This window comes from Macaca fascicularis, chromosome 5 (assembly GCF_037993035.2).
Source record: "Macaca fascicularis isolate 582-1 chromosome 5, T2T-MFA8v1.1".
NCBI lineage: Eukaryota > Metazoa > Chordata > Mammalia > Primates > Cercopithecidae > Macaca > Macaca fascicularis.
Window position 1 is genome coordinate 13,311,954 of NC_088379.1, and position 25,528 is coordinate 13,337,481.

Consider the following 25,528-nt stretch of genomic DNA (forward strand, 5'->3'; position numbering starts at 1 on the left):
ACATTTTTGATCCCACCACAATCTGGAGATAAACTGTTACTGTTTCCTACACACACTCTGTACTTAAGAGATGTCTGTACATTTGCAATCACTGTCCCCTCTAACTAAAGCACCCTTCATCTTTTCTCTGCCTGATGAAATGCCATTGAATTTTCTAGAAAGATCTCAAATGAGAAGTACATCCTGTTCCCTTCCTGGAGACTGCCCACCCAGGCAGAAATAACACTCCTTCTACTGCCCTGGTGTTACCGTGGCAGCCCGTTTATGGTTCTTCCCGCTTCTGTACTCAGTCCCTTCCCACCTTGTAATCAATTCTGAATCCTAAAACATGTAAATAATATTATAAAATTCCTCCACTTAACATCTCCACCCTGCCAGTGGCCACTCAAATACCTTCATAAAAGCCAAACTCCCAGCCAGGTATAGTGGCTCATGCCTATAATCCCAGCACTTTGGGAGGCCAAAGTGGGTGGATTGCCTGAGGTCAGAAGTTCGAGATCAGCCTGGATAATATGATGAAACCCTGTCTTTACTGAAAAAAAAAATACAAAAAATTAGCCAGGCGTGGTGTCGGGCACCTGTATTTACAGCTACTTGGGAGGTTGAAGAAGAAGAATCACTTGAACACAGGAGACGGAGGTTGCAGTGAGCCAAGATCATGCCACTGCACTCCAGTCTGGGCAACAAGAGTGAAACTCTATCTCAAACAACAACAGCAACAACAAAAAAAGTCAATCTCCCTATCCTGGTCTACAGTGCCCACGCGACATGGCCCTGCCTGATTTGGGGACTTCTTTCCCTACTGTATTGCCCTTCCTCACCCAGGCTCTGGTCCCACCAGCCTTTCACCTGAACCTGGAAGCAGATGAGCTTGTTCTCACTTAAGCCGTGAGCTGTTTCCTCTGCCTAGAATGTTCTTCCCAAAGAGCCTCACTTGCCAGACCTCTTCTCATTCTGATCTCAGCTCATTCCTCCAAACTGAAAGTCAAAGCAGTCACAGGGCTCTCTCCGTGTGTTGTCCCATCTCGCCAGCTTCATTATTACCTACCATTTTCTTCTTTGTCATATGTCCTCTTCCACCATAATTACTAGTCCAGAGAGACAGAGAAAGAGAGAGAGAGAGAGAGAGAGAGAGAGAGAGAGAGAGAACACTGCCTCCTCTGTGGAATGCTATGTTCCCAGAGCCTAAAGCCAGGTATGATGCTTGGAAGGCTTTTTGTAAATATTGGTTGGATAGACAAATGCTGCAAGTATTCAACAAAATGATCCTCCCTTTAAAGAAACAGATCTGGGATAGAGAGCCATTTCTGTCACTTACTAGCTATTTACATTCCCTAAGCCTCAGTTTTCTCATTTGTAAGATGGGAATAATAAATTCCACCATCTGGATCTGTTTCTGAGAAATAACATCAGATAATGCACATAACATGTTTAGTACAGCATGCTGTAAGGAGCAGGCTCAGTAAATAGACCTGTGATTTTCATTATCATTATCCACTCCTTTATTTACACATGAGGGGCAGAGGGCATTGGGAGGAGGTGGAAAAAGTGGGTGTGAGGGCTCATCCTAGGAGCCAACATGGGAAACATGGCCTTCTCCCTGGCTGCAGGAAATATCACAGATCAGAGAATGTTTATTTAGAGAATCAGCCTGAAAGTTAGTAATTATCTGATTAATGGCCATCCCACAAAGGGCTTCTGTTCCAGGATGGTGGGTTTAAGTGTATCTGGACTCAAGGGGAAGATTCTAACCTGCTGCTATCTGAATGGTGAGATATTTAAAATGGGATGTGTGGATTGGGGAGGTAATTATGTGTGTGGCAAACATATGGCAGAGGCTATATTTCTCCTGCTGAAAGAAACAAGTCCAAATATGTAACATACACACATTTTCCCTCCTATAAATACACAGATTGGAGGATGCTGTGGCAACATTTTGTTAAGTACCACAGTCCCAGAGAAATCACTGGAAGCATGTTATCGGAGGAACAGATGGTCGGTGTCCCTCCTGGTCTGAAGGTATTTCTGGCTGTCATGTGGGTATTCTATAAATAAACCCCACTGAGAGGCAATGGAAGTTAAGCAATCAGTTGCACTCTCCAACTTTACAAAAAAAAAAAGTACTGGAACAAAATTAAAGGCCGACTAGTTTTAAGATGATTCTAGCATTGAACATTAGGGCTAGAAAGGGTCTTGGAAAATCATCAAGACCATCTGCTCCTTCTAGGTGAAACCTCATTTGATTAGGGTCAATTTGACTTTTAAAGACCTTCAGAGGCTGACACCACAATTCAGTCATGACATCTGTGGCATTGTTCGAACACATTGTGTGGATTCTGCCCATCTGAATCCTCATTCCTTTAGCTGCTTCCTCCCATTGCCTCCCTCAACTCTGGACTTGTTCCTGTTCTGCGTTCGAAGTTGAGGTAACCCAAAGTCAGTGTTTCTGATGATCCTTCTCTGACCTCAGGAGGGGACACATGAAGAGAGATGATGTTAATTCAGGGTCCACTAACTCCCCAGTCGATTTGCATGCAATATGCTTCTTACATTGTTTTTCCTCACAACTGTACCATGAGGCATGTTTTATTATTCTGATCTTATGGATGAGGACTTGAAGTTCAAGACACTTGCTATTCAACCAAGATCACACAGGTAGTCACTGAAAATGAGATGGGGCGCTGTGCCCCAGGTTCTCTACCTCCTTGTCACTTCATCAGAGCTGTGCAACATGCTTATCTTCTCTAATTTCTGATGCTTTATTGCTCCATGGAAGGCTTCTTCCTGAAACTGAAGGGACAGCTATTTATTCTCTAAAGCACAACATGAAACTCGCCCATACATGAACAAGGAACAGCTGTAGAATGAGAATCTCTATATCTCTCCATTTATTCATCTAGTTATTCATTTACTCATTCATTAATTTTTAAAAATTTTCAACAGGACAATGAGAATGAAGGACCTACTGGATATTTGCTGAGGTCGGAAGCCTCTTGCCATCACATCTTTTGCTAACTACATCTGCTCCTATTTACTTATTTCAGCTTTCTGAACCATAGTTTCCAGGTCTGTAAAAAAATAGGAAATCACCTGCCTGAGAGGGTGGTTGTGATGATGACAAAGGACTCTCTGTAAAGTGCTTAGCAAAATGCCAGGCTCTTCAGTCAACATCAATACTCCTTCCCTTTGGGTGTAGAATAAAGTAGAGTGAGGGCTCTTCTCATACTTGCCACGACAACTCCTTCAATATGGGAAAAAATGTGTCTTTTCTCCAAATTCCTAGGACTGGATCTGGAGAAATTTTTTATAGTTTAAGCACTGTTGATCTAATTCATTTATGTATGCCCAGAACCTAGAACGGAAATGGAGCTTGTCCAAAAGAAACGCTTAATAGGTCTTTGTCAAACACACATATTGAAAATGGAACCTAAAAACTAAATAACTATTTTTCAAAACAATTATGCTCATTTTACTTCTTATAAAATAGACTGTTCTTCACACCTGAGCAATAGCTACTTTCAAAGTGAAATTTTCATATCAGATTTTTAGCATGTGATGGAAATAGTCTCAGAAATTTCTAAAGAAATCCAGGATATTCAAGCTGCTAGAATTTTTATTTTTATTTTTAACATTCTTTGTTATTACATTCAAAGAATAATTAAGATCTCTAACTTGAAGAATCTCAATAAAATAATAGCCTTTTAATTTTGTATTTAACTTTAGAAATAGTTTCTTAAGATTATTTTGTAACTTGAGTTTGGGGAAATAAAACAACCCTATGTAAATGAGAGTGCATTGGGGACTTTTAAAAGTCTTTGAAGATTACTGCATTACTGTGTTACTTACAACTATGATTTATGTTATTTGGAAAGAATTTCCATCAATAGAAAAAATGACATATTGAACAATTATGCTAGAATTTGATAAGTAGAGACAGTTCATTTGGAATGCTTTTGGTTACCAACTTAGTTTTTGAAAATACATTTCTGAAATATTAACTATATCTTTTTATTTACTTTGTGCATATTTCTTTGGCCCTGCCATTCAGATTTGTGTAGTAACATGGACTCGGTGAGGAGAAAAATGCTAGGATTCCATCAGAGTTAAGGGTGTCACAGTCCCAGTGGATGAAGCCCCTGTACAGATGGCAGTAGTCCTGGCCCTGCCATGGAGTTGCCGGACAACTTGAGCCAAGATATTTGAGCCCTCTGAGCCTTGGTTTCCTCATGTGTAAACTGTTTAAGCTGGACAAGTAATTCCTAAATTTTTCTCTAACACACTTAAAACATGCCCTTATTTTTCCTAACTAAAAATAATATATGTTCATAGTAGAAAAATTAAAAGTTGCACAAATTAAGACAAATTAAAATCTCTTCTGAAATCATCACCTTTCTATAAATATATGCGCACATGTGTAAGTGTACGTCCACACACACACATCTCTCCCCATAAAAGCAAGTGTGCTTTCTTGGAAATGCCTTAGGATCCCTTAGACTAATCACAATAAACATCTTAATCCAGTCCTTAAAACTACTTGCTACCTTTGCCATTCTATTGTTCTTTAACTTTAAAAAATGTATAGATTTCCAGAAAGTTGCAAAGATAATGCAGAGAGATACCATGATCCATCACCCAGTTCTCTAGCTGCAAGAAATCTGATTCTTATCACAAACATTTAATTATTTTAAGGATTATCTTACAATCCTACTAAACTCATAGTTGTTTCTGAATTGTTAACCCACATCCAAATGAGAAACAAATGAACTACCTCCATTACAGCATTTGTGTACAGTTCTTATTGTTTTTCTCTTTACAAACTATTTTGTCCAGAAAAAAATAAAATTTTCAAAGTTTCTTGGGTTAGTTCTTTTCATCGCCACCCACTTCAGTGTGATTTTGTTATTCCTCTCCATGCAACTACATTCATTTAGCATTATGTCTATGGCATTTCAGATTCCCTTGAATTACAGATGATTTTAGTTATTTAACTTGGAGGTTTGCCATATTATCCTGTGATTCTAAGAGTTAGAGATACACAAAAGTTCCACTTAGAGAAGCATCTCTCTTTATCCCTACAACCTGTTCTAATTCCCTGCTGCTTTCCAGCCTCTTCTTACCCATATCCTGCATGTAACTCATCTTAGTTTTTGGTTTATCTTTCCTGTATGTCTTTTGTACAAAGTATGTGTCTGTGTATTTTCTTATATTTCTTCCTTTCTAACATAAAGGGATAGATAGACCTTTGTAATTTTCTTTTTCCACTTAACAATTACCATGAACATCACTGCATATTAGGTAATAAAGATCTTCCTTTATGTCTTGTTATAGCTACAAATGACTGTACTGTTTAGATGTACCATCTTTTTTTCACTAACTCTTCTAGGTATGGGTATTGAGGTAGTTCCTGATATCTTCTAATAACAAAAAATCCTCAGTGCATACCCTTGTGCATATATGCATTTTCATACTGTACGTTCCTAGAAGTAAAACTGTGCAGTTAAAAAATAAGTGCATCAGTAGTTTTTTGCTGGCCATGCACTCAGAAAATGTTCTGCTTGAAGAAATGTTTGAAGAAGCCTGTTTCCTTGCAACTTTGATAACCAGATGTGTTGTCCTGCATTTTAAAAAATATACACACTTCATTTTTAGAGCAATTTTAAGTTCACAGCAAAATGAAACGAAGAATACAGAGTTCCCATATTTCCTCTGCCCCCAACAAGCACAGCCTTCCTCACTACCAACATCACAACCCAGAGCGGTACATTCGTTACAATCAATGAGCCTACACTGGCACATTATTACTACTCCAACCCACAGTTTCCACCTTAGTGTTGTACCTTGCCTGTGTTTTGACAAATGTATAATGACATGTATCTACCTCTACCATTATTGTATCATGCAGAACAGTTTACTGCCCTAAAATCCTCTGTGTTCTGCCTTTTCATCTCTCTCTCTCCCCACTAATTCCTGGCAATCACTGGTCTTTTTACAATCTGCATAGTTTTGCCTTTTCTAAAATGTCAGATAGCTGGAATCATACAGTATATGTCCTTTGCTGAATAGCTTATTTCACTTCATAATATGCATTTAGTTTTCCTCTATGACTTAGGTAGTTATGGATGAGGACTTGAAGTTCAAGATACTTGCTATTCAACCAAGATCACACAGGTTGTCATTGCAAATTAGGTGGGGACTATGCCCCAGGTTCTCTACCTCCTTGTCATTCCATCAGAGTTTACTTAGTCTTTCATCAGACAGTACTTAGGTTCCCTCTATGACTTTTCATGTCTTGATAGCTCATTTCTACTTAGCGATGTATCATATTCTATTGTCTGGATGCACCAGAATCTACTGGTGGTGCATTTACACATTCACCTACTGAAGGACATCTTGGTTACTTTCAACTTCTGGCACTTATGAATAATGCTGCTATAAATATCTTTGTGCAGCTTTTCGTGTGGACGTAAGTTTTCATCTCCTTTGACTAGATATCAAGGAGCATAAGTAAGCAGATACTTAGTTTTGTAAGAAACTGCCAAATTGTCTTCCAAAGTGGCTGTACCACGTTGCATTCTCATCAGCAATGAATGAGTTTCTTTTACTCTACATTCTCACTAGGATTTGGTGGTGTCAGTGTTTCAGATTTCAGCCATTTTAATAGGGGTATAGTGGTATCTCACTTGGTTTTAATTTTCAATCCCCTAATGACATATGATGTGGAGCGTCTTTTCATATGGTTATTTATAATCTAATCTATCTTTTTTTTTTTTTTTTTTTTTTTTTTGATGAGATGTCTGTTAAGGTCTTTGGTCCAATTTTAAAATCAGCATGTTTACTTTCTAATCGTTGAGTTTTAAAAGTTCTTTGTATATTTTGATAAACAGTCCTTTATTCCATATATCTTTTGCGAATGTTTCATCGAGTGTGTGGTTTCTCTTCTCATTCACTTGTCAGTGTCTTTTGGACATTAGAAGCTTTTAATGATAATGAAGTCCAGGTTATCAATTTTTCTTTCATGGATTATGGCTGTGGTGTTTTATCTAAAAAAGCATCAACACACTCAAGTTTGTGTAAATTTTCTCCTATCTCCTAGGTGTTTCACAGTTGTGCATTTTACATTTAGATCTATGATCTATTTTGAGTAAATTTTTGTGACAGGTACAATGTCTGCATCTAGATTCACGTTTTTTTCCCCTGTGAATGTACAGCTGTTCTACTACCATTTGCTGTCCTACATTTCAGTCTTTGTAAGTCTAAAAGGTGAGAGAGTGTACCTCAGTGTTGTTATAACTTGGATTTCTTTAATTATGAGTCAGCTTGAGCTTTTAAATCTATTTGAAGTTCATTTTTATATTTTTGTGAGTTAATTTTGATTATTTGTCCCTCAATTTTTAAGAATTCTTTATGTCTTGAGAAACTTTAACCTTGTATATGGTATCTATTACAAATATTGTCTCATTTTTTTTCAGTTGTGTATTAATTTTGTGTATGGTGACTCTTGCCATGCATTTAAATAATATTTTTCCACAGTCAAATTTTTATCAATCTTTTCATTTCTTGTTGCCTTTGGATTTTGTGTCATGGTTAGATATTCTTTCCCTATCTTGAATTTAAAGAGGAATTCACTGTGTAATACTTGTACGGTTCCATTTTTTTATATTTAGATTCCTAATCCATTTGGAGTTTATCCTTGTGTAGGGTGTAAGATATGAATTTTATTTTATTTTTTCCAAATGGTTACCCAACTATACTAGCATCATGTATTTTAAAGTCCATCTTTGCCTGGGGTTTGTCTTGATTGCTGTGTCATCTATGATCAAGCAGATTCTGGAATTTCTGCTCTCTATTTCAGGATATTTATTATTAATAAAAGTGAGATGTTAAACTTCCCTCTTTTATTTTTGCTTAAAAAATACTGTTTAAGTACAGAGCTTTTTCAACTTTATCACCAATGAACTCATGCTTCTTAACATGCCACATAAAATAACAGCTTACCTATTGGACTTGTCAACAGGAACTGCTGTAGGATATTGCAACTCTTTCACCTTACTATTCTGTAACTACAAGTTGGGGTGATGGGGATTGATGACTTAAATACCCTTTTTCATGAAGTCCTTTACTGTTCATAGTAGAGATTGAGATTCCCATACTAGGAAGCCAAGTCTCTTCCTACAGAACATTTACCAAACAGTAGCCTATTGATTATAAGCTATGGAAGAGAGAAATATTGTCTGCCTTGATAACTAGTATATCTTCAGGATGTAGTAAAGTGCTTTGAACACAGTGGACCGTAAATTAAATCATTGTTTAATGACTATGAAATTGAAAGAATAAATGAATGAATGGTGTATAACTGTCAAATTTCAAGCCCCGTATGGAACAGCTATAACAGGTTACTAGTCATTAAACACCTATATATCAACCATATTTAAATATGAAAAATGGTGTTTTTGAGTATATGTTCTCCTAAGGGTCAGCTATTTGTGGGTGTTCTACTATGGGTTAGGCATTATACAAGGGCATTTAACTATTTACTCACTGATTCTTATCATAACCCTATGAAGTTGATATTATTAACCTGCCTAATAACGATTCAGTAATTTGTGCAAGGTGACACAGCTACAAAGGGAAGCTGGGTCTCTGGATTTCAAGTCCACTAATCTTTCTCAACAGCTTGCTGAGAAGTGTTAAGATTTCATTATTCCAAAAATGCAGATCCTACAAGAGTATAATGATGGTTACTACTGTTCATAACTCAACCCTTGCAATGGCTGATGTGCAATAATTTACTGATGTTTACAAACTATGTCTTGAGAGGGTGTCAGAACTTCACTGCTTCTTACAATATTATTAACATACCCTGATCTGTAGCAGGTAATAAATAATTCAGACTGAATTTGGCAAGAGCAAATGTTTGTCCTTTCCCACTTTGTATTAACTTGGGAAGAAATTATTTTCCCTCTTCAATTGTTTACTGAACAAAAATACATTTATATTGTTTTCTAAGCCAGTTTCGTGACTGGGCTTATTTTCCCCCCTGCTTTGATGAATAAATTGTGCAAAATCTACTTGCTGTAGTAACAGGAGATCTTACTAAGAAAGCATTCAGTTAGACTCTTACAATAAACCACACCATCCCATGTCTGGGTCAGATTTAAAAATCGATTTTCCCCTACTTCCAACAAAGTTATTTTATGCTGGAAGACAAACTATCATGGTGCAGCTTGGGAAATGAAAAATCTTTATGTAGAACCGCTCTGGGTTTTCTGACTGGTAAATAGTTATATTTAATATATGTAAAGATAGATCAAAGGCAGTTGCAAATAATGATGACATTTTCTTAGTCAGGGATTACTGAGATGCTCCTGATAACAACATGATAAAAATACTATGCATTTGTCAAGAATATTTTATTGTCAGCAAAATGTGGGCCTGGATTTGGCAGTGGCTGTGATGTGGGGAAAGGGAAACTAAAAATGAGTTGGACATTCTTGGTTTAATTTTCAGTAGAATGGCTTGTTCACTACATGATTTTAACTAAGTGTCTTACCCTCTCTGTATCTGTAAAATGTGGACATGTAAATGGGATTTGTATATAAAACCTTTCTATAAGATCAAAAGCAATATGAAAATGTAACTTTTTATACTTATCACTTTTTTCCCATGAAAGATAATAACACTTATATCTGCACAGCAACTTACTTGAGATATGAACAGAGCGAACCATCTAGATATGTCCATTTTTCAAGGGAACAACTGCAGTTGGAAAACAAGGGAAATCAAGTCTCTCTGGTCAATCTTTCAGCAATTTTTTAATGCATGTGACTCTGTGCCAGGTCCTTTTCTTGGTGCTAGGAAGAGATTGCAGGAGACTGTGCCCTTACTTACCACAACTGAGGTGCTACATAAGGTTTTGGGGCTATTAAAAAAAAAAAAAAACTTAGTCCTAATTTTTTGACTCAAGGTGCTCATAGCACTTTGGGAAAGAAAGGCTAATGTACAACCAGATAGTTGTGACTGATTTGAACAACTTTATAGGAAAAGTATTCAGAACCGAGGACATTATATTTCTCTTGTTTTTCAGATTCTTGGCCAAAGTCTCATTTGCTTCAATTTGCTGTAAGATCAAATACTCTCTTGAGTCCTTCTTTTCTCTCCACTAACTTGCCAAGAATTCTGGGATCAACTCTATTTCCATAAAACAGGAAGAGAGAAAAGAAAAATTATAAGGCCCCTTCAGGTCACCAGCATGTGGCTATAGTGCGTCTTCTACTGGTCTCTGGTATCATTTTCACTAATCTTTGTGTCCTTGACATATAGCCTGTAACATTTCACCATTTCATAGTTACAGTTCTCTGTATTACACACAAATGCATGCCACAGTTCTGACACAGACGCCTTGTGAGAGTCACTGGTAAAATAACATTTCCAGTCGTTTCCCCATGAATATCTAGGCCTGCATTGTCCAATATGGTGACCACTTAAGGACTAGAATACTTGCAATATGGCTAAACCAAATTGAGATATACTGTGAATATAACATACACTGAATATGAGAGATTTAATACACAATAATATAAAATGATTTATCAATAGTTTTTTTATATTAGTTATTTTTTGAGATGATATTTTGGATATACTAGGTTAAATAAAATGTAGTGTTAAAATTAATTTCATTTTTTTGATTTTGACTTTTTAAAATGCAATTACTACTAAATTCAAGATTGCATAACATTTTTATTGGACATTGCTATTTTAGTCTTTGATGTTTTCAGATTACTTGTGTAGACTACATCTTTCCACATGATAATTTCCCCTCTGGTGAACTTGTTCTTTAATGCTAACACCCTTCAGTTTTGACCATCCTAATTCATCAGAGACATTCAAATATTGACTCCCAAAAGCAAAAGGAGTCAGAATCTAGGTTCTTTTTATCTCAGGAGGTTTCTTGGCTCCTATGCAAATTTACTCAGCCTTGCCTTATCAACCAACTACGCATATCAATGGGAATTGGGAGTTCACTTTCTTGTTCATTATACATGCATCCCCGTGTCTTCCACTGAAATTTGAATCTGTTCTAGTGATTTTTTTTTCTCCAAGCAGAGACAATGTGTTGTCCCCACTCAGAGAAAGGTAATGTTCAAAGCTACATAATTTACCATGCAACATGTTTCACAATCTGTAAAATGGGCAAAGAGCTCCATGGCCATTTGCCTAAGTCCAGAAGGTGGCTAAAATTGGGACCAATAATAACAACAAAAAAATAACCAGGAGGAGATGAAACAGTTAAGTGTGTTTAAATGGCACCCTCAGCTCATCTAAGAAAGAGGAACAGAAAGAATAAACTCATGGGGATCAAAGATGTGGCTAAAGACATGGCACTCCCAGAAGCATGTGAGAGCTTCAGGCATAACCTGTGCATAACAGAGTTGAAGAGCTGACACGGTTCTTACTACTTCATCAGACAGCAGAAGTGCCCTGGTGATTCTATGCCAGACCACCATTCCCCAGGAAAATGTTCTCCACTGGGACAAGTTCTTGAAGTTTTAGAATGGCCTTATGGATTACAGCAAACATCTCAGCACGTCTTTCTCAGCAAGGATCTCAAAGCAGCATTGGGATGGCCTTCTGAATAGATCCCTTACTACAACTCAGAAAAGTTAGAGAGGCACTCAGAATCTTCCTAAAATATGAAATGTTGAAATCTAGATTCCTTTTTACCATGACTGCAAAATGTAAGCCACTACTTGGGCTCACCTGTTTGAATCAGATCTCTTCTACTTTGCCATTTTGGTGATATCACTCCCAGGTTCGTTTTTTTCTTTTTTTTTTTTCGTTTTCTTTTTCTTGAGACAGAGTTTTGCTCTTTTTGCCCAGGCTGGAGTGCAATGGCACGATCTTGGCTCACCGCAACCTCCACCTCCCCAGTTCAAGCTATTCTCCTGCCTCAGCCTCCCTAGTAGCTGAGATTACAGGAGCCCGCCACCACGCCCAGCTAAATTTTGGTATTTTTAGTAGAGATGGAGTTTCACCATGTTGGCCAGGCTGGTCTTGAACTCCTGACCTCAAGTTATCTGCCCGCATAGGCCTCCCAAAGTGCTCACTCCCAGGTAAGTTTTTGAAGTAACTACTCTGAAAATGCCAGGCAACTTTTTAATCTATTCAGTAACGCTGCCTCCAGCGGCCTTCCTTACTAGCTGCAAAATGTTGAGATATTAAAAGAAGTCCTAATTTTTGAAATGAGAGTGGAAATGAGGAAGAGATCTTGACTTTATTATACTGCTTGGCTGTCATATCCCAAGAAACATAGAATTCGGCGTATGGCTACAATGCATAGTCAAGGTTGGAGATGGGTAATAGTGGGATGGTTTGAAGTCCTAGACTGAGACAATCAATGGACCAACGATGAAGAAAAGGCTCTTCTGCTCAGAATAATCTTCTCCCCACTGAAGTCTCTTCTAAAGAGGATCATCAAAGCAAATCTGTGACTAACAATTCTAAACTTGAAGTGAAGACAGATGTTCACAAATATGTATAAGAACATTTAGCTAAAAATAGCTAAAATAAGACAAAATGTCTTATTTTCAGTAGCTAAAACTAAACTAAATGCTCACCAACAGTTATGGGCACAAAAGGGTGGCATCCTGATTCAGTGGAATACTGTTTAGCAATGAAAAGTAACATACTATTCAAACATAACCAAATGGACAAATCTCAAAAATGTTATATTTAGTTATAAGAAACCAGAACAAAGAATTATATATTGTATGATTCCATTTATATGATGTTCTAGAATAGGTAAAACAATTATGATGACAGATTATTATTATTTATTGAACAATTATGACAGATATTAGAGCAGTAATTGTCTCTAAGGCATGAGAATTGACTAGAATGAGGTACTAGAAGGGACCCCTATAGGATGTCAAAAATATTCTGTTACTTGAGGGTCTAGATGCATAAATTTGCTATGCATTTGTTAAAGCTCATCAAAATGTACAGAAAATCTGCTTTTTATTATATTGTGTCCCTATTTAAAAAAATGGTAAAAGAAAAATGCTTCATACCATTTCCCAAATTTAAATGGAATTTCCTTTTATAATAACCATCAAGAGTCTATAGATTCAACCTGATGTTAAGAGCTTATCAATTTTATCAATCTTATTGCCTTCTCTTCTCCATGTATTTTTTTAAAAATTGTCTTTCACTGTTTTCCTAAGAAACGGGGAGAAATTGAAAAGTAACTGAACACAAATGGGATTTTCTAACCAGAGAAAATGCCTGTCCAAGCATTGGCCTTTAAGAGAAGAGAGAACAATTCTCCCTTCATCAGATATCTAATTTCAGAGACTGTTTTAATGATAATTGGCCTTCAATGATTTCCTTAACAACTAGCAACTAACATCTGAAACAGAATTTAGAGTTTGAAAAAAAAATCTCAGATTATTCCAGTTACTGTTTTAAAGGGACTGGCATCTGAAAAAAAAAAAAAAAAAAAAAAAAAAAAAAAAAAAAAAAAAAAAGCATCTTCTTTTTAAAACAGCAATTAAGTTAAAGATAACATGGCTTTAAAATAGAGAGATAAACTGGTTTTACTACATACTTTGACCATTTTCTTCATGGTTAGTCAGCAGTTTAATCTAGCCTTTGGTTCCTGTCTTCTAATTCATCACATTCACACAAAGTACATGATGACTAAGTAAATCTGAAAACAAAATACCCAAAGGCAGATTATTTGCCACATACCTTATGATATTTAAAATCCTGAGAAGGTAAGCAATCTTGTCTCAGTTGATGTAGAAGTGGTCTTAAACACACATCAACTATGAAATCCTACTAATGCTAATTGATAATAATATTGATGCTCCAATTTCCTGCTTTGTTGACGGCCAGTTTGGCTAGTTTTCTTTGACTTATAGTCATAAGATGGTGATGACTTTGATGATGGTGGTGGAAAAGCTTATGAAAATTTTGGCTATTAAGAAGATTGTGAGCAGTGAATTTATTTCCTACAGCAATTTTACACTAAAACTTTCATATTGTGACTCGATTTCTCTGCATTCTTTTGCTCATATTCTCCTATAACATCAGGATTATGTTCCATGCCTAACAAGTCCATTCAGTATTGTCTTCCACAGTTTTTAGACAAGCTCCTTTCCCATTAGTGAAACTTTTCTTCTTCCCATCACATGATAAATATATGATTATTCTGATTATAATATGAACATTCCAGCTGGCATGAAAAGTAACTCTCTAATTGTAAAAGAACCGTTTATTACCTTTATATGCATTTTTTTTAGTGTTCATTGAGTATTTATGTGGCATAAGGCACTATGGTTGACAGATATAAAAGCACATACCCGTTAACTAATTACTGATGCATTAATATATGTATTGATATGCATAGAGATGGAGATGATAAAGCTATAGAAAAACTATGAAATCATGAGCAACTGAATTTGCTGAAATGGCTGTATTATTGGACATTGGTTTTCAAAAGTTCAAACGACTGCAGTGCAAGTTTTTATTTTAAGAGCAATCATTGAAAGAATCAACTGACCTTGCTCTTCTCTGTCTCAAGTCAGAAAATAAACAGTGGAAGTGTATCTTAGTGGTTTGCAAGTGATTCAGAGCAGGATGCTCAGCTATTAGAAAGTCATCGATTGGGCTGGAGGAAATGAGTTGGCTGCAGCACGAGATATAAGCCAATGCCCAGGATTGTGAGGTCAGGGCAGGATGCCAAGATGGACTATGTTTCCTGGCAGGAATTCAAGCTCATTGCCAAAGGCCTGCTGTTATTCTGAATCCAGGTTTTCTAACCTTTTCAAAACTCTTACCTTGATATTCAGTATTTTTCATTCAACCTTTCGATTTTTCAAGATGCAAGATATTGGTATGACATTGGTATAAATTTAAATGCAATCTAAAAATCCACATTTTTAGGTTAAAATCCATTCACTGCTTTCAGGTAATTTTTTCTTTTTTTTTTTTTTAGGGTGACAATCCACATTGTCCAGTAACTTTATTTTCAGACATATCTCTCACCCTGCAAAATAAGCAAGCTTGCCAAGAATGCTACTCAGAAAAAAAAATTAATGATTCAAGAATATTAAAGCCATTAGGCACTGCTGGCCAGACTGCTTCAAATAAGGTATACTGGGAAGCGTCATGGCTGGATGGGAAACCAGCAGACATCAGTTCTATTCTGGGCTTGGTTTCCATGTGACCGTGAGCAATTCACTCAGTTTTTCTGTGGTTCAGTTTGCTCAGGTTTCAAAAAATTGGAATGATAATACCAGGATGTTGTGGGGAGTCATCAGATTAGCAAGAAGCTTTGGACTCTTGAGAGACAGCTAATGTAGAAATAGATGATATCCAAGACTTGCCTCAGAACAATACATCTTGTATTCTATGTACTGTATTCTCCCTTTTTCTTCTCTCATTGCTTTAAAGCCCTATGAATTATTCCTTTCAGAAACTACATTGTTGTATTTGAATTGTTGCTCGGTAACAAATGATGAGATAAATGTATACTCTACTAAAATCAGTTCATTTCAATTCAGTACAACAAACATTGATGGAGTACTTATAGAAAGTAGGTTATTTGATGATAATCCATAATCCCCTAATATTAAAATAATCTTCTAGCTTCCGTCTGTTTTTTTCCAACCAAAAAAAAGGAAAAAAAAAACCCAAAGGTTGGTTTACTAACAACATTGAATATTTGCTAAGTGCTTACTGGCTGCTAGGCATTTTTGCTAAGCACTTTGCTTGCCTTACCTCATTTAGTTTTCAGAACCCCAAGAGGAGTGTTTTATTAGTATTCTCATTTTGCAGACTGGAAAACTGAATGAGATTCAACAAAGACTTAGTCACTCAAGCAGTTAGGAGCATAACTGTTGTTCAATCTTTGAGTTTTTTGATTCTAGCCACTGACTTACATTTCCTCTAAATTAGTAATTGCCAAATGTAAGTAAGCTTGTGACGTATTTGACATACTTGTTAAGGATGCAGATTCCTGCCTCTGTGTGTATACACATAGTCCTAATACTATGGCTTATTTATGGCATATTATAAACACATCCACGGATTGAGTTGCTCATCTGCTGTGAACTCACTGAGGACTGAGGGTCAGAAACAAGACTTTTTGGAAATCTAATGGGGTACCCCCCTGTCCCAAGGTTGAGATAATTAGATGAGTACAACAAACCTTATGCCTTCGAGGTATTGATTGGTTATGAAAGGACACAAAAACACAAAGACATACCCACCCCCCTTGCTCCCTATGGTTACACCCTTTGTTCTGCCTCTGCTTTCTTATCTCTGCACGTACCAGAGGTTTCGAAAGTTCTGTAAGTACCTGTTTTTCTTCCTGGGGGCTAGGTCACAAGACATGTTTAAGTAAGATAAACTCATGCTGCCATAAACCGGTTGTGCAACCTGACGCAATATAATTAACTGCCTTTGTGTAGAAACTGCTCTTCCGTCTCGAATGTTGAACTGAGATACCAGAAGTGGCGGGAACCAATCATAGTTAGCCAAATCGCCTTGTTTAAACACCAGCCAATCATACATTTGATCTGTATAATGATTCAATGACCACTTTTCTTAGACTATATAACACTGTTTAATACTCTGTGGGGGAACTCTCTCTCTTTTGACCCTCTCGTGCCGAGAGCGAGTGAGAGTTCCGGGTTCGAACCTGTAATAAAGATCCTTGCTGCTTAGCTTCGACTCTGGACTCTGGTGGTCTTCTCCGGGGAATAAACGGACTGGGCATAACAGTTAAACAAGTGTGACTGAAGAAATTGACAAAATGCAATTTTGCTTATGTTTCTCAAGAACAAGTGTTTCTTTAAGTACCCTTTAGCTACCACCCAACTCTTATTCCCATTAGCCAGTGAACTGCTATGGGAAACTGCAATGAGAGAGTCATTCTAAGTCAGGGTTTCTCAACCTCAGCACATTGGTATTTTATGCCGGAGAAGTCATTTTTTTGTGGGGCTGTTCTGTACGTTGTATGATGTTTAGCAGTATCCATCACGGCTAACTACTAGAAGCTAGTAGCACATCCTCCCTAGTTGTAAAATTAAAAAAAAAAAAAAAATTAGCTGACTTTGTCAAATGTCCGTTGAGGGGCAAATAATCCCTGTTTGAGAACCACTGCTATAGGATACATTGGGAAACCGAGGACACTGGAGAGGTCATCAGTGGAAGTTGTTGTTCCACATAACGTCTCTTACTTTAAAAGGATCTGTAAAGAATACAGAATATCATATTTGCAAATACAAACATTGATTTTTGTAAAAGAGGTTTCCAAGGGCCATGTGAATTCAATGGCAGATCCTCATCTCAGACTCCTTGAAAGCCTTGCATTTAGGGACTTGGGGTAGAAAAACAACCCAATCAAGAAGGGAGAGAAGACCATTCAGAAATGTAGGCTGAGACTCACAGCTTAGAAGAGCCGTGCTGGTAAGGGAGGAATTTTAGGGACATAACTCCCAAAAGAGAGAAGGAAGAGGATATGGGCCAGCCATGGCCCCAGGAGAAGCAACCATTATTGACTAGGATCAGAGGCTCAAACTGAGGAGGTGGCAGGCTGACCTCTGAGAGTAAAGAGGGATGGAAGGTGAGTCAGTGCAGCAGGAGAGAAAACCAATTTGGGGAAGCTTTGCTTAGAAAGGAATGAAAGTTATGGCCTGATGGGTAAAGTAGAAGAAAGCAAAATTTAAATGAAGTCTTCACAGAATGATGCCAGAACTTGACAGGTCAGATTGTAGCACAATTAAAGGTGTAAAAAGTGATGTGGCTAAAGGAAGTTCACCACTTTGAAGTTTATCCATTACACAAAGAAAAGAGAGGAGGTAATTGGCCAGAACTCTAGTTTTGGTTGTTTTAGAGCATGGAAAGAAAAACAGTCACAGGATGGATCTTCCTTTCTTGCTGGCACTTCTTTGAGAAATCGCAAGAAAGAAGAGGCCTTTCTAAGGCTTTGCAGAGCCAGGTGGTTCTTTAAACATGGACTTTCCTCAGGCCTTTAGTTGGGGAAGGCCTGTGCTAGTAAAAATTTAACAACTGACTTTCTGGGACAAAACAAAACACTCTAATTTGTGATATTTACTGCTCTCCATGGTGTAAATACTCTCACATGGCTCATTTCTAGCTAACACCAAGAAGTCATTGAACAAGGAATTGGCAAGAGTTGCATTCAATTGGTCTTGCTTGCCTGTGTGAGCCAGTGTGAGCTGGTTTTAGCACACCAGTGTAGTCTTGGTCTCCTCTTGTCATTTTTTTTCTGAATGCCATCTTTCCAGTATGTAGGCTTTGACTAAGGGCAGAACTGAAACATTCAAATTAACAGCATTTCAGGTACCCACTGGTCTTAAGGTGGTAGTTTCTATCTTTGTGACTTGCCATCCATACCAGTCCTTTGGATGTACACTCTTTCTAGCAGCAGAAAGCCAGCATGAAACTTCTGGGACAAATGTGGTCCACCAAAATTTTTTAGAACAACAAAAAATAAACTAGTAGGGAAAAAGTGGTCTAAATAAATGGGTCATGCAAGTAGAATTAAAATTGGTAATTTTCACTATTTGGTGATTTGGAGAAGACTTAGGTTTTATGCATTGTGACAGAGTAGCAGCTGTTGTTAGCTCTGTGACCAGGGTGTCAGAAGTAAAATGTCAAAGGTAGAGGCATTTCCTGCCTAGTTAGTTATCTGCATTTCCTGGTGAAGGCCCAAGAGGAAATGGTTTCTATTCCTTAAGAAAGAAGCAAGGGAGGGGCAAGGCAGGAGTCCTGACTGAATTCACTGTATCTAAAAGTCTTTCATTCTGCTGAATTTACATCATGAGACTGAGGCCTTGTAAAAGCTTCCTAACATAAGAAAAATGGTCTTGGATAAAACTTTCATGTTCCTTTGACTTTCGTGTTTTTGTTTATTACTAAGATTTCAGGAGTAAAACTTCATACACCAGTGTTATTAATTTAAGAATCCAAGTGGCCACACACATCATATACTCTGATTGTCCACTTCTTAAAACCTTTTGGGAGTATTTTTAAAATAATACATTTCAAGTACCCACTTGTCTCAAGATAGTAGTTTCCATCTTTGTGTCTTTCTATAAATAACGCCCCTTAGAATGTACAGAAATGGCACACTCCAGCAGCAGGTAGCCAGCTTGAAACACCTGGGCCACATGTAGTCTATCAAATATTTTTAGAACAGAAAAACAAACTCATAGGAATTAGTTTATTCCTATACTATCAAAATATATTTAAAAATTAACAGTGAATCATGAAGAGGCAAAAACCTATAACATGAGACACACCTAAAGAATTTTGTTTTTTTCATTCTGGCATTTTTCCTATTACTTTTTTCTACTATATCATTTTATCCCCCAAGTGTTTAGAACAGTGAAATATGTTTCCAGTTTATATGGTCTTTGTGAAAAACAGCATTAACGAATAGATGCCGATGAGAAAAACAAATATTAATATACCCTCTCTTTTTACTTCTCTGTTCCCAACTCCGTAAATCAAAGATTTGAGTACAGTCTGGTACAAGAAGTGAGAGTATTTAATTCCTTAATTTGAACTCAGATAAAGGTGTGTGGGCTGGAGTGCTCTTCGGAAAGTAGGAGCAGACCTTTTTGTTTGTTTAATAACTGGATGATGTGGAGTTACCTCATTAGGCCCATGCAGGTTTAATGATGCTTTACAGAGAATGCATTGGTAGGTCCCTGCAGAGGGCAAAAAATGATTTTCCTTGAAGATTTCTAAGACATTTGTAACCTCTTCTCCATAATTATCCCATTTGGTTTTGACTCTCTTGATAACACAGGCATTTTTCTAAACACTTGCATTTTTATTCGTTATTAATCCTCTTGCACAACGCTCAGTGATTTTTCTTGTTGGAGATCCTATTGCCAGTTTTCACTGGCTCTCACTCATAGAGAGCTGGGGGTCATGAGATTTTCATCTTTTACCGCTTATAGCATCTCTCCCAGTTGCTAAGAATGGCACTGATAGCTGGCATTTTCAGGATTTGACAATCTACCTTGCCCTTTCACAAACATTTGCTAAGTTGTTGTTCATCACCTCCCTGGGGAAGAAACAGGAGAGAATTTTATTAGGTAGGGTGATACAAGGGGAACCCACACATTGGGAACAATATTGAGTCACCAGGTTGAAGGTAAAGGTCAATCAGCTGTTGTTTTAAAGCTTTCCTTGTATTGTGCTTGCTATTCCCACTCCTTTTGTTTATCTGAAAATATTCATTATCTACTCAGACAGTGTAATTCACTGGGATGAAGTTCAACATAGAGAATCCTGCATGCCCTTTTCTCATAGAACATTTTAAAATTATCTTTGTAGTTGTGGTTTAGCAGGACAAAACTGGAACCATTTTCCATGTGTCACCTATGTCATCTTGGTTCTCCCCTTGCCTGTTGCTGCTAGAAAATGGGTCAGGTATTTATGGCTCAACATAGCATCCCTGGTGCCAGGATGATCCAGTTGGCCTAAGGCAGAAGGAAGCTCAAACAAAAAGGCAACATCACCAGATTGGTTCCATGGGAGCATAAGCCTCTGAATTTGAGGTTCAGGTCACATTTCTTGGCATGATTTTCCAGTCTTGTGTGCTAGCAGCAAGCAAGTGGGTTGTTAGAGTACTAGGAATGAAGTGGGCTAAAATAAAATTGGATTATGAAAATTCCAATGGTCAATGACACTTACACATTTTCATGAAATAAAACAAACAACTTTCTCCTTTGAACTGAGGTAGAAACATTTCAACATCCATGGATCCATGATCCATCCACACATAAATATGTCAATTTTTTTCATATTCCACAAGACACTCACTATCTTATCATTGGCAAATTCAGAGAGCCTTTACTAAAAGCTATGTCTACTAGGGAGGCAGGGTGAGGGTGGGGGTGTTGAGGGATTCTGGTAATAGTAATGATGTTATTATCCCATCTCAACCGAGCCTCAGAGTGACTTTCCTCACGTTCACAATTGGTCAAGAGTGAAGATAGAATTTGGATCCAATTCTTTCGATATCAGGTTTCCTAACTTTGAATCCAATTTTCTGTCCTCTATAGAACTGTTGTTGCCTGCATGTAGAGTGTTCAATAAAGGTTTGCTGAACTGGATTGAATAAAACTGCAGGCCAAAAGGAGTTTTAGACCTGCTTTTCCAATGAAAGCAATTTCCTATTGACCAGATTCTCAGTTTTCTGTGTTGCCTCTGAGTTCATTTGATAAGAGACTTGATTTGGGCTTGTTTTAGCAGATAAGTTGAGTTAATATTTATTTTAGGAAAGTGGGATTAGTGAAGATAGGTAGGGAATGAATTATACATTCTCTGAGCAACTGAAGGTCATTAGGAAAACATGCGGCTGCCAGAGATTTCCCGGTAAGGCTTGCACAGTGAGGGCTGGAGGTGATTTCCAAGTGTTGTGGTTTCTATTTATTGGAGTCACTTTGGAAGTGGTAAGCTGGGACAATTAGGCTGTTAATTCAAATAAAGGGGAACTTTTTAAAAGAGAGAGTGACAAATCTCTATGTAAATATGGAGAATGCAGCTCCCAAGACTGGCAAACAGTGCAAGGTGTGGGGATGGGCGAATCATAGGATTTGAGTGTTTTGCTGAGGCAGTATGATTCAGAAACCAAAAGAGGGGCATGAGGTGAGAGAACCAACTCAACTAGCAAAAGAGACCCGGCAAGGGAAGCCATTCTAATGCAGAGTCCAAAAAGTGTACACAACTCCGGCAGCATTTAGAATAACATTAGCCCTAGAAATTGTTTTTGTTTTGTTTTGTTTGAGAAGCAAAAAATACTGTGTAGACAGAAACTAGAGGTTGTTATAAGGCAATAATAACAGCTAGTAGATCATTCTTCAGCCTCACATCTCATGTACTAGGCACCATGCTATGTACTTTGTATTAATCTGCACATTAAATCCTCGCAGCAGGCTGAGCGTGGTGACTCATGCCTGTAATCCCAGCACTTTAGGAGGCTGAGGCAGGCGGATCACAAGGTCAAGAGACTGAGACCATCCTGGCCAACATGGTGAAACCCCATCTCTACTAAAAATACAAAAATTAGCTGGGCATGGTGGCACACACCTGTAGTCCCAGCTACTTGAGAGGCTGAGCAGGAGAATCGCTTGAACCCAGGATGTCAATTATTTTTGTGGTTGTCATGTGTAAGAGCACTTCAGAGCACATGGTGTGCCTCTTTGGAAAGGAAAACCAGAGAGGAAGCATGAGTCTTATTTTGAGTGTCCCACAGGGAAAAGAATTTGAAACACTACAATTTTGGGGTTTTACAGGTTTCTAGAGTCCTTTTCTGTGTTAGGGAAATCTTCGTTTTTGTCAGAAGAAATATCCAGCCCTTATCAGCTGATATGGCGGAGATTTAGGAACTTTTCTTTATCTGTTGAAGATTGATGTAGAAACAGCAAATATGGACAGAACAGGTGAGCAGGGTTGACCAGATGTTCCAGTGAGAGAGCTAGTGACAAGAAAGGGAGGATGAAGCTGGTGTGGGTGCTGTACATTGTCCACTTGACAGATGTTTGTTGAGTGCCTGCCATTTTCTAGGCAATGTCTTAGGCACCAGAACACAACACATGTAGCAGGGAACTTAGCCACAGGGTAAAAGGAGCAGAAGCTTTGGTAGTAGTCAAGTCCCAGCACAGTCACTAACTGGCTAAGTGGCTTTTGGGCATATGACTTAGCCCCTCCAAGCCTCCATTTTCTCATCTCAGAGAGATATAATGAAGCCCAGTCTGAGGGTCACTGTGAAGAATAATGTACATAAAATGCCTGGCCCATAGTAGACACACAATTAAGCAGTAATATTAACCCTATTCATTGTTAAGGGTTTAATTCATCTTGGAAAGCTCATGCCCGGTTTCTTCACAGTGCAATACAATGCCAGCTTCCTCTGTGAGTCCTTGCAGGTCTTCTACAGAATCTAGATGTTTCACCGTGTTTCCTGGAGGATGCTAAGTATCAGTGGATTCCCAGAATGTTAAATTCTACATTTCTGTACTCTACACACCTTCTGCCCTCCTCTTTCCTCCCATGTGGTACGGTTGATGTGATGGTTAATTCTGTGTGTCAACTTGGCTGGACCGCAGGGTACTCAGATGTTTGCTCAAACATTGTTCTTGATGTGGCATGGAATGGAATACTACATGGGAATTCACAGGCTGAGTAAAGCACATTGTCCTTCTTAATGTGTCGGGGCCCTCAGCTAACTAGTTGAAGACCTGATTAGAATAAAAAGCCTCACCTTCCTGAGTATGAGGGAATTTCTTCTGACTGACTGCCTTGAGCTGGGACTTGTTTGCCTCCCTTCAGACTTGAACTGAAACCCTGGTTCTTCCTGGGTCTTGACTCCACTGACTTTCAGGCTGGAACTTACACCATTGGGTTCTCAGGCCACTAAGCTTACACTGGAACTGCACCATCGGCTCCTCTAGCTTTCCCTCTTGCCAACTACATATTTGGAACTTGTCACCCTCTGTAATTGTATGAGTCAATTCCTCATAATACACACACACACAGACACACACACATACACACACATATTAGTTCTGTCTTCCTGGAGAACTCTCTCTTAAACAAATGAGGGTACTGAAAAACAGAGATGGAAGCTTCCCAAAGTTATGCTGGTGCCCAAGGAAGATGAAAGGATAGTTCCCATCTCTCTCGGTTCTCAGTTCAGAGCTGTTTCTGTGTAATTCTTCCTGCTGCCTCGCTTAATAAATACTACTTCTGGCTAACACGGTGAAACCCCGTCTCTACTAAAAAAATACAAAAAAACTACTCGAGCATGGTGGCGGGTGCCTGTAGTCCCAGCTACTTGGGAGGCTGAGGCAGGAGAATGGCGTAAACCCAGGAGGCAGAGCTTGCAGTGAGTTCAGATCCAGCCACTGCTCTCCAGCCTGGGCGACAGAGCGAGACTCTGTCTCAAAAAAATAAATAAATAAAAATAAATAAATAAATACTGCTTCATAATTAAAGAGGAAAGAATGCAGATTAGATATCTCCTTCACAAAACAACATGAAACCTAAATTAGGCAGCGATAACCAAAGACAGGCCCCAATATGCAGGACAGGGAAGTGGCCTACCCTGTATTCAACACAGACTGTGTACCCTGCGTGCTCAGCTATATCTCTTTTAATCCACACAAAAAATATACTCTTGTCTCCATTTTTAAATGAGGACAGTGAAACTCAGAAGATAACATAATCGAGGCCACAGACCTGGTAAGTTATAAGGGCCACTTCTGCCTAAATCCAGAGCTCATATTCTCTCCATGATAACAAACTGACTCTTTAACACTGGGCCAAGGCATGGATAAGACAGACTCCTAGAGGGAGAGAGTTTAAGAAGCCCGAGGATGTATGAGATGGCTGGGTTCTGTGTATGACCCTGATTTGGAGCTCCCAGCTCCTGTCTGTTCCTCATTATCATTAACCACATATGTCTGCATGTTACACATGAGTCTGGGAAGATGCCGGGGCCTGGCGAGCAATGCTTGTTTTACAGCCAAGCACATCTGCTTCCTGCAGCCTTCCAAACCCTTTAGCTACTGACTGTTGGGCTGGTGAATTATCTCCCTTCAGACCCCATGCTGCCTGCATCCCCTTTCCAGGGAAGATAGAACTATTTCTCTCTCTCTCTGTCTTTCTCCCCACTTGCCGATCCCCCCCTTGTTTCTTCCTCTCTTCTTCTCTCCCTCCCTTTTCTCTTTCTTTTAGTTTAGACTTTGCTCTCATTTTACGAAGATAAAAAACATAAATATGCTGTTTTGAGTGCTTTTTGCTGAAACCTGTATACCAGGCTCATTTTATTCAAAAGTCCTACGTCTCTCTCTGACCTCCATGTTTTACCCTAAATTTGGGTAAAGTGTTTTACCCACTTTCCTTTGCTGCTTTTTATTCCTGCAGAATTTTTACCAGGTCCTACGCACTAATGTGTGTTCTGACTATGCTCTGTTGTTTGTCACGCAAATAGGATTTCACTCTGAATATGGTTTTAATTTGATGGATGTTCAGGTTGTTTGTCATGCAAACAAGATCTCATTGACAGAATATCTTTTTTATTAGCCAACTCTGGTAACTTACCACATTCCCACAGTCACTCTGGTAACTTAGTCGTATTATGGTTCAGGATTTTGGGGAATTAAAAGCACTTAGATAATAATCACTAAATTTGTATGCCATAACATTTTCACACACCCATATGAATGTGTCTTTTTCAGGGAATTTTAAATGGTAAAAAATAGAAATCTGTGGTGGTATTTATATATATATACACACACACATATATATACATACACACACATATATATACACATACATATATTTTTACAAACAGATTCCATATATACAAAGTACATCTATGCAATTTTTTTTTTTCTTTTGAGACAGAGTCTTGCTTTGTCATCCAGGCTGGATTGCAGTGGTGCAGTCATGGCTCAATGCAACCTCTGTCTTCTGAGCT